The sequence below is a fragment of the Oncorhynchus mykiss genome, chromosome 30, assembly GCF_057628025.1.
Source record: "Oncorhynchus mykiss isolate SJ-2025 chromosome 30, ASM5762802v1, whole genome shotgun sequence".
Classification (NCBI taxonomy): Eukaryota; Metazoa; Chordata; class Actinopteri; order Salmoniformes; family Salmonidae; genus Oncorhynchus; species Oncorhynchus mykiss.
In genome coordinates, this window is record NC_143051.1 from 38,933,695 (window position 1) to 38,942,132 (window position 8,438).

The window sequence follows — 8,438 nt, forward strand, 5'->3', positions numbered from 1 at the left end:
GACTCAATTAAACAACAGACTAAGCTACGCACATACACTATATATACAAAAGTATGTGGACACCCCTTCAAATGAGTGGATGCGGCTATTTCAGCCACACCCGTTGCTGGGAGGTTTATAAAATTGAGCACAGTCATGCAATCTCTGTAAACAAACATTGGCAGTAGAATGGCCTTACTGAAGAGTTCAGTGACTTTCCATGTGGCACCGTCATAGGATGCCACCTTTCCAACAGTTTGTCTGTTCGTCTAATTTCGGCCCTGCTTGAAGTGTCCGGTCAACTTTAAGTGCTATTATTGTAAAGTAGAAACGACTAGAAGCAACAACAGCTCAGTCTCGAAGTGGTAGGCCACACAAGCTCACAGAACGGAACCGCCAAGTGTTGAAGTGCATAAAAGTAAAAATCGTCTGTCCTCGGTTGCAACACTCTCTATCAAGTTCCAAACTGCCTCTGGAAGCAAAGTTAGCACCAGAACTGCAATAACTGCCGGGAGCTTCATGAAATGGGTTTCCATGGCCGAGCAGCCGCACACAAGCCCAAGATCACCATGTGCAATGCCAAGCGTCAGCTGGAGTGGTGTAAACTTGCCGCCATTGGACTCTAGAACAGTGTAAACACATTCTCTGGAATTATGAATCATGCTTCACCATCGGACGAATCTGGGTTTGGTGGATGCCAGGAGAAGGCTACCTACCCCAATGCATAGTGCCAACTGTAAACTTTGGCGGATGAGAGTAATGGTCTGGGGTTGTTTTTCATGGTTCGGGCTAAGCCCCTTAGTTCCAGTTGATTAGCGTTAATGGAAATCTTAACGCTACAGCATGAATGACATTCTAGACGATTCTGTCCTTCTAACTTTGTGGCAATAGTTTAGGGAAGACACTTTCCTGTTTCAGCATGACAATGCCCCCATGCACAAAGCGAGTGAATTGGAATGCCGACTGCGACCCAGGCCTAATTGCCCGTATCAATGCCCGACCTCACTAGTGCTCTTGTGGCTGAATGAAAGCAAGTCCCCGCAGCAGTGTTCATCTAGTGGAAAGCCTCCTCAGAAGAGTGGAGGCTGTTATAGCAGCAAAGTGGGGACCAACTCCATATTCATGCCCATGATTTTGGAATGAGGTCTCCACATACTTTTGGTAAAACAAATACAATCTCCCAATTGAATTCAAATGAAAGAGCATAACTCCCTATGAATCTGAATAACATAAAACATTGATTATTACGTACACATTGTTCACTACTGTATGAGTATTTCAAACCGTGCTAATGATTTAAAACTCACCGTCCTTGCTTGTCTTTCACATGGAGGAAGAAATTACAGTTTTATCGATCTCCCTGTTGTTTCACAGAACCTTTCCCTGCCTGTCTGCACCCCTTTTAACATGAACCACCCCCACCGTCAAGCGCCCTCATGTATCGCTCCCTTTGAGCTCCCCTCTTAAGTTATCTTATTGCTTTTTCTTACATAACACAGTCCTGAGTCCTCTATTACAAATCTCTTCATCCTCCCACGATCAGAGGAAAAATGAGCACCCCACAAAATGCTTCTCTACACATACACATGCAGACACACACACACATCCGTGGGCACATGCGACCTCCCCTTGGCGCTAAAGTCTTCATAAATAGTTTAACAGGAGTTGAATAACAGTCGCTGCAGTTCACATGTGAATCAAACACCCCCGCCCTTTGTTTCCCTGTCAGAAAGACCTTAAGCCTGGTTTACCTGCTAGACTCGACACCTCAATAACTCCAGCCACATCAAGAGTCAACGCATGTGGCTTCATCATGGAAGATTGAAGGGTTACTAATGAGGCAGGGAAAGCTTGACTTGAATGAAGGCAAAGATTGAGGAGGAGCAAGAGACAAGAGGCCTGGCGTTGGAAATGCGCTAGAGAGAAAGACGATACACATGAGCAATTAAATTCTGTAGCCAAGGGGGCATGACCAGGATGAAATTGAGATTGCTTCAGTGGAAGCGATGGAGATTGTTTCAGTTAGGCTGCCAGTCAAGAGGAATGATATACAGTAGAGGCTGAGGGTGCAGGCGTAAAGTGATCCCGATCCTATGCAATTAACTGAGGCCTTTAGGCTGCAGCCAAACAGAGGGAGAGAGAGGAAAGAGACAGAGTATGGTATCTACATTGAACAAAGATATAAACACAACTTGTAAAGGGTTGGTCCCATGTTTTGGGGCGGCAGGTAGCCTAATAGTTAGAGCGTTGGGCCAGTAACCGAAAGATTGCTAGATCGAATCCCCCAGGTGACAAGGTAAAAATCTGTCATTCTGCCCCTGAACAAGGCAGTTAACCCACTGTTCTCCAGTAGGCTGTCATTGTAAATAAGAATTTGTTCTTAACTGACTTTCCTAGTTAAATAAAAGTTAAATAAATAAAACATGTTTCAAAAAAATCCATGAGCTGAAATAAAAGATCCCAGAATGTGCACATATGCACAAAAAGCTTACTTCTCTCAAATTTTTGGCACAAATGTGTTTCTATCCCTGTTGGTCAGCATTTCTCCTTTGCCAAGATAATCCATCCACCTGACAGGTGTGGCATATCAAGAAGCTGATTAAACAGCATTAATATTACACAGGTGCAGCTTGTGCTGGGGACAATAAAAGGCCACTCTAAAATGTGCCGTTTTGTCACACAACACAATGCCACAGATGTCTCAAGTGTTGGGAGAGCATGCAATTGGCATGCTGACTGCAGGATGTTCACCAGAGCTGTTGCCAGAGAATGTAATTTGAATTTCTCTACCATAAGCAGCCTTTCAACATCATTTTAGAGAATTTGTCAGTATGTCCAACCTATCTCACAACCGCAGATCACGTGTATGACGTCGTGTGGGCAAGCGGTTTGCTGATGTCAATGTTGTTAACAGAGTGCCCCATGGTGGTGGTGGGGTTATGGTATGTGCCAGGTATAAGCTACAACAAACGCAATTGCATTTTATCGATGGCAATTTGAAAGCACGAAAATACCGTGACGGCCCATTGTGAAGCCGATTATTTAAAAACGGTATCTTTGACCAACAGATGCATACACAGTGCCAGTTAAAAGTTTGGACATGCCTGTTCATTCCAGAGTTTCTTTATTTTTACTGTTTTCAACATTGTAGAATAATAGTGAAGTCATCAAAACTATGAAATAGTCAGGCAATCCAGGAACATTTCAAGAACTTTGAGAGTTTCTTCAAGAGCAGTCGCAAAAAACATCAGGCGCTATGATGAAACTGGCTCCCATGAGGACCGCCACAGGAAAGGAAGACCCAGAGTTACCTCTGCTGCAGAGGATACGTTCATTAGAGTTAACTGCACCTCAGATTGCAGCCCAAATAAATGCTTCACAGAATTCAAGTAACGGACACATCTCAACATCAACTGTTGAGAGGAGACTGTGTGAATCAGGCCTTCATGGTCGAATTGCTGCAACGAAACCACTACAAAAGGACACCAAATAATAAGACTTGCTTGGGCCAAGAAACAAGAGCAAGGGACATTAGACCGGTGTAAATCTGTCCTTTGGTCTGATGAATCCAAATTTGAGATTTTTGGTTCCAACCGCTGTGTCTTTGTGAGACGCAGAGTAGCGGGTCTGAGTTGCACCCCCCTGTATATTTTACTATTTTTTACTGCTGCTCTTTAATTACTTGTTGCTTTTATCTCTTATTCTTATTTTTTTGAAACTGCCCTGTTGGTTAGGGGCTCGTAAGTAAGCATTTCACTGTAAGGTTGTATTCTAAGTAAGCATGTCCCGATTTTCAGGAAAAAGTTTGACATTTCACCTGGATATCCCTAATATGATGACTGAGGTGTACAACATAGAAGCTTATCAGACCCTCTTACTATGCTTCTTCACCCGAGATTGGCCCCCGATTGCTAATCAATAAGTTCTTTATTCTCCAGGCTCCGCTTTGTCATCAACATGGACAACCTTGCAAAGAGTGACATTTATCCATCGTGATTTTCCCTTGACTTTTACTGCTGACCTCGTTATGAGCTAAATTTGATAAGGACCTTCCCATTTTAGTCCTAATGTGTCTGGTACATATTTTGTTTACCATCGTGGGTAACACCGAAAGCATACCTTGAGTCTGTGTAGATATTAGCTGTTTTTCCTTCAGCATGTTTGCATGCTTCTGTCAAAGCCACCAATTCCGCAACCTGTGCTGATGTTCCTGCAGGTTATGGTGGAAATTACTAGATTATGTTATAATACTATTAGTTCATCAAATGGTTGTTTTATGCAACAGAATAAGGGGTTGTTAGAATGCTCATCTGTGTGTGTTCTACTGAGGATGGGCCTCTGGGAGATAACACTGACAGGAGATTTATGATTTCTTTTGGGTGATAAAACCTAAAGAGACCGCATTCCAGAGCATGATTTAATGTTTAAGTTATATATGGTACCAGGAAGAGATGACCCCAGGGCCAGACCTTGGTCTCTACACAAAGAGTACTGTTTTTACAGCAGAAATCTCAACCATACAAATCTCAACCTATTTTTCATACAAATCTTAACCTTGTGACCCATTCTATACATCTGTTGTTCGTCATGTAGGTTGAAAGGGGTGTATCTTGGCTATAAAAGACCTACGTACTTTTGTCTCGGGGCTCTCAACGAATCATCTGAGGGTGATTTGTCGACCAGCCATCGTTATCGTAGAGCACTCAATCGATTGATTTTATGTGTGTGCATTGTATTGACCTGCTCCCTTATTAATAAGTGAATAAAGATTTAAGTATAACTCTGACTTGTGTGATAAGTTTGTCTCTCCTCATTTGATAGTAAAGAAAATACCAGAAATTGACCAGAAATCCCGCAATGATGATATACACCAGGTTTCTCTTCTGCTGAACGAATCATGTTGTTTGGTTTCACTCGGAACCTGCACAACTCTGATAACAGCCGGTTTATCATGTTGATTGATGTCTCTGTCCAGCTGTGACAACCTGTCGATGATGTCACTGTAGTTTTGTCTCTCCCAATCAGTAGTTGTGGAAACAAATCATAATGTATGGATTGTATCAACTGATGGGTGATTGCCCCATTTTTGGAGGAATTGAGTGCATCTTCATCTTCCATGTCAGGTAACCCACTGTGTCTGACCACCTCTGCTCTAAACCTTTCTTCAAATTCAAAAAACAGTTATTTTGGTTTTTGGACACATTTGGTTATCTCTCCCCAATTGGTGGTTGCACTGGTCAGAACCTTAAGGAAAACATGTATGGCTCTCCATCCATCGGCCACATCTTGCTCTTCACCACCCACAGCTCCATAAACCTTTTCTTCAAGTACGCCATGTTCACGGTTGTTCAAAACAAAGGCTAATAACTGTAACCCATCATAAGGATGTAGATTGTAGTTTCTTATATCGCTTCAAATGGTCCCACGTCTCGTGGATGCTTCAAAGTCTTTGACCATTCATCCAACTGTTTTGGAGATGCTGATTTATGTGTGATTACTGTCACTGGAGGTCTGGCTTTACTTCCTTTAACAGCCTGTGTTCTGGTTGGCCTAAGTCAAAGTTCGTCACCGCTGTCAGAATCGGTCGACTCAAAGCCAGGCTGTGCTGACCAGATGCTTGAAACCAAATCTGCCTTGCGCAATTCAGTGTGAGGATAGATGGAAGGAACAGAGAGCCCACAGGTGGGGGTCAAGTCTGACTTTTTCACCTGTGTCTCCTGCAATAGTTGAATTTCTCCTTTTAAGGATTCTATCTGTTCACTAAGAGCTCTCAAACTCTCTTTATCTCTCTGCAATGTCAATGAGTTAGACATTCTTTGTATTTGTCCCCAAGCTTTTTGTATATCAGACAGGTTCCATATTTGTCAACAATGACAGAATATTTCTTTATTATCTCTTGCCGACACTCCACTACTTTGTAATGGTTCTTCACATCCCTAGACAGTGAATTTAAAATATGTTTTATGTTCACATACGGAGCAGCCGTTCCGCCCTTTGTTGCTTCAATGTATCCACAAAATTTTCCTCCTCATGATGCCATCTATTTTGTGAAGTGCCCCAGTCCCTCCTGCAGCAAAGCACCCCCACAACATGATGCTGCCACCCCCGTGCTTCACAATTGGGATGGCGTTATTTGGCTTGCAAACATCCCCCTTTTTCCTCCAAACATAATGATGGTAATTAAGGCCAAACAGTTATATTTTTGTTTCATCAGACCAGAGGACATTTCTCAAAAAAATACAGTCTTTGACCCCGTGTGCAGTTGCAAACTGTAGTCTGGCTTTTTTATGTCAGTTTTGAGGCAGTGGTTTCTTCCTTGAAGAACGGCCTTTCAGGTTATGTTGATATAGGACTCGTTTTACTCTGGATATAAATACTTTTGTACTTGTTTCCTCCAGCATCTTCACAAGGTCCTTTGCTGTTGTTCTGGGATTGATTTGCACTTTTCGCACCAAAGTACGTTCATCTCTAGGAGACAGAACGCGTCTCCTTCCTGAGCAGGATGACGGCTGTGTAGTCCCATGGTGTTTATACTTGCGTACTATTGTTTGTACAGATGACCATGGTACCTTCAGGCGTTTGGAAATTGCTCCCAAGGATGAACCAGACTTGTGGAAGTCTACAATTATTTTTCTGAGGTCTTGGCTGATTTCTTTTGATTTTCCCATGATCTCAAGCAAAGAGGCACTGAGTTTGAAGGTAGGCCTTGAAATACATCCACAGGTACACTTCCAATTGACTCAAATGATGTCAATTAGCCTATCAGGAGCTTCTAAAGCCATGACATCATTTTCTGGAATTTTCCAAGCTGTTTAAAGGCACAGTCAACTTAGTGTATGTAAACGCCTGACCCACTGGAATTGTGATATAGTGTAGTCTGTAAACAATTGTTTGGAAAATTACTTGTGTCATGCACAAAGTAGATGTCTTAACCGACTTACCAAAACTATAGTTTGTTAACAAGAAATTTGTGGAGTGGTTGAAAAACGAGTTTTAATGACTCCAACCTAAGTGTATGTAAACTTCCGACTTCAACTGTACGTATCACTCAAAGCATGCACTAATTTGAACTTGATTTGGCTCTTTTAAATGACATAGGTCTAGACTCACCCAGGAATATGATATGCCATCAATCAGGAGATTAAGAGTTGACGCCCGTGGTGGTTGCGCTCAGCCCTCTCTCTTTCCCCTGGATCAACACACAGTTGATGAGTTTTTCACCAAAGGGACAGGATATAATTTATAACCCCCAACCCTAGCTTGTGATTGACCAATTAGAATTCCTTGCAGTAAAATTGGACAAATAGTATTCTGTTTCAGGCCCAATGTAGACAATTCAAATGAAAACTTGCCACATGTAGCTATGAGTCCAGGACTGTTTCCAGCTACAACTATTTCCATTGATGGTCAATTCCCTATTGACCTCTAGTCCTCTGCGTTGTGTGTTATCTTAAAATATTCTTACACTACTTTGAAGAATCTGAAATAATAAATTTTGATTTGTTTAACACTTTTTTGGTTTCTACATGATTCCATATGTGTCGTTTTGATGTCTTCACTATTATTATACAATGTAGAAAATAGTACAAATGCAGAAAAACCCTAAAATGAGTTTGTGTGTCCAAACTTTTGACTGGCACTGTATGTGTTCCCAGTCATGTCAAGTCCATAGATTAGGGCCTAATGAATTTATTTCAATTGACTGATTTCTGGATATGAACTGTGACTCAGTAAAATCAATGAAGTTATTGCATGTTGCGTTAACATTTTTTTTGTTCAGTATAGTTTCATTGACGTATGGATAAGAAAATAATTGAAAAACTATATTCTTCAATAGTTCAACCACTATCTCTTAGCTGGTTCTGCATCTACTCAATCTGCCACTCAAATGCTGACAAGCTTTTCAAACCTGACTGTACCTTTGTTAGGCAAGCCTGAGGATCCAAAACGTATCTTACAGTATCCGCCCAACAGCTTGTCTTTACACCATTTATGTGCGTACTTAAACCAGACTGCTGGAGCCACCACCACCAGAGAGAGACACGTTACTCTTCTCCTCCTTAAAGGAGAAGTAACATTTGGTCATGTAAACAAACCATGAATAACATGGACAAAGGCATATTCATTCATATGCCTGAAATATCAAAAAGTACAAATATAGTAGGTAGAAAAGGGAGAAGCCCCAAAAGTGGCAGTAATGTTGGCGAATAAGTGACCTCGTCCCCAGGCTCAATTGAGCACGCAAGTTCGACAGAAAACGAGAGCCGGCTGGAGGACAAAATGAGTGAAAAAGATCCTGTCATCCACAAAGCCGTATGGAGGATGAGTAAAAGAAGATGGGGATGCTATATGCAGCAGTAATCGTTCACTAAGAGCCAATTTATGCTTGATCCGAAAATGTGGTTGGAAGTGCCGTATGGATGGTGTGATGCAAGTGCGGCGTCTCCCGAAGCGCTCAA